Below are 2,916 nucleotides of genomic sequence, written 5' to 3' on the forward strand. Positions count from 1 at the left end.
GCGCAGTGGCGTGAGGTGGTTGAGCTTGGAGTTTCAGTTCTAGGAGGACCTTCTTTCTTAACTAGAAGTTTTGAGTTTTGTTTTGCTTGGGGCTTTCCCAGGCAACCGGAGTTTAAATTTTGGTTACTGGTCCATTGCCTATTGATACACCTAAAATATATAGTGTTTTTAGACACATTTTTATACATATTTTTTAGAAATTGCGCTTTAATGAAAGGTATTTTTGTGCTTTTCTTGCAAATACAAGTAAAAATGGAAAAAACGCTTAAAGGAGTGAAAAAGGATCAAATTTGGAGCAAAAAGGTAAAAATTTGTGCAAAAGAGTTTTGGCGCCTAAGCGTCAGATCCGGCGCTTACGCGTCGGTTAAACAGAGAAGGTTGACTTAATAGGTGGTTGTAACTACCATGGACGAAAATTATCATGAAACGATGCATCTCATAGGCAAATACATTGAATTAAGACACATTTTGAAGAGATCCCAAGGCACCTCTTGGAAAACTATAAAATAATGAAGAGAGGACTTAGAAAATAGTCCTAAAAATATTGGCAAGTTTTGAAAGTTCTTTTCTGAGGAGTTAGTTCGGAGAGATTTTCAGGAGCAATTTTTTATTTACTTCATCCTTTTTGTTATTTTGTTCTGAGTGATTGTAAAAGAGAAGAGATTCATAGGAACTTCAAGAGTTTGGTGGAGGACTTGAGATAAGTTCTTATCTTTTTTTTTAAACTATTTTTGGTTTTAATCGAAACTTGTTGTTGGTTTGACAATGATTTCTTCTTTTAAACCAAAGTGTGGTTTTATTTTCTCCATGGATTCTGAGTAGTTTTCTTTGTCTTTCTTCTTAAAATGATAAGTAATTATGTTTTGGATGAAAGTTTTGGAGAGGATTGGTCTTTAATGTTGGAAGAAGCTGTGATGATTTAAATCCATGCACTTAATTTACTTCTTGATTTGGCCAATCCAAAATTTGTTGTGAGAACATGTAAGAACCGGGCTGGTATTGTCTCGGTCAACAATTGAAAAGAATCACATGAGATTGTATGAATGAGAATGTAGTTCATATGATTGAGTGCAAATAAATAGGGAAATATTCAGTGATGGGTGTAGAGTTAGAGGGCTTTAAAGTGACAGGTTAAAGCCCCCATCTTGGTATAATGTTTTAGGTTCTGATATGACAATATTAGCCCGCAGGTGGAGGGAATCGAGGGAACTCTAGAGTGAGAGCTAATACTTCTCTGCCTAGCCGGTCTTCAGAACTATTCAAACTTTAAATTAGTCAATGATCTTTATAACATCTCTAGTAAGGGTAAAGAATATTACTGCTCCTATTTCGCACAACACAATTTGCATACTTCCACAAAAAAATTTGTATGCTTATGATTCATGATAAGAAGAAAGATATTTTCATATTAAGTATATTTATTCTACAAAAAAACTTTTGTTATCTTTTTACTGTTTCGTTAAAATATCAAAAATACAAAAAATATTTTAATATTAAATTCCTACAAAAAACCATTTTTAGTTTAAGTAATTATCTTTTTAAAAATAGAAAAACTTTTTAAAAAGTGCATATTGCATAATCTTCCCTGTGGGTTCGATATTCAGGTCTTAATCAAAAAGTCCTATAATACTTGATAACGATATGTATATTTGCGTTTGCGTAGTATCCCAATATAAATATATATAAATTAAAAAGTTAAATTCTTATTTTTCTTTAGGATCAAGTTTTTGGTTTTGTTGCAAAATAAGGAAATATAAGTGAAAAATACCATCAGAACTATTGTTATATTATGCATAAGCATTTGGATCGGGGATCAAGTTTTTGGCGTCGTTGTTGGGAAAGAAAACTAAGTAAATTTCTATTTTTAGAAAGTATTATTTAAACATTAAATATTGTATCTTATTTTGCATGTTTTATTTTATTTTATTTCATTTTATTTTATGTTAGTGTATGCGTAGTTCAGGTTCTGAATAACTAGTGTCATACAATTCTAAATTAGAAAGAACTATTAGTAGAAAAATCTGAAAAACTAAAAAAATTAAAAATCTTGAAAAATCTAAAAAATTTATAGAAATGAGAAACCAAAATAATCAAAATGTTGAAATTCATCATAAGTTTAAACCTTTAAGAGATTATGCCAACTCTATTGTAGATGAACTTCATTGTAAAATTTAAAAACCTACTGTAGTGGCTAATTCATTTGAGCTTAAACCTGTTAGTAACCAAATGGTATCAAATAATAAGTTTGGGGGATCACCAACTGAAGATCCAAATTTACATCTTACCAATTTTCTAGAATTGTGTGCTACATTTAAACACGATGGTGTTTCAGATGATGTCATAAGACTTAGGTTATTTCCTTTCTCATTGAGGGATAAAGCTAAAATGTGGTTGAATTCTTTAGCACCTGGATCTATTAAAACTTGGGGTGATTTAGCACAAAAATTCCTTGCCAAATATTTTCCACCATCAAAAACTGCGAAGCTTAGAAATGATATTAAATCTTTTAATCAATTTGAAGGGGAATTTATTTATGAAGTATGTGAATGATTTAAAGAACTCTTAAGAAAGTGTCCACACCATGCTATACCATATTGGTTAATAATTCAAACCTTTTATAATGGATTAATTGGTTTTCTTAGATCTATTATCGATGTCGCTGCTGGTGGTTCATTGATGTCAAAATCTTTTCATGACGCTTATGCTTTAACTGAAGAGATGGTTACCAAAAACTTTTAATGGCCTTCTGAGAGGGTGAATCCAAAGAAAGTAGCCAATATGAAACAGATGCATTTACTATGTTAGCAAGTCAATTTGCTGCAGTTTCAAGGAAGTTAGACCAATTTGGAATATATTTTTCTCAACCAATTTCTATGATTGAAGAGAATTCATTAAGCCAAATGGTAGATTCTCAAG

This window comes from Phalaenopsis equestris, unplaced genomic scaffold, assembly GCF_001263595.1.
Source record: "Phalaenopsis equestris unplaced genomic scaffold, ASM126359v1 Scaffold233313, whole genome shotgun sequence".
Lineage (NCBI taxonomy): Eukaryota > Viridiplantae > Streptophyta > Magnoliopsida > Asparagales > Orchidaceae > Phalaenopsis > Phalaenopsis equestris.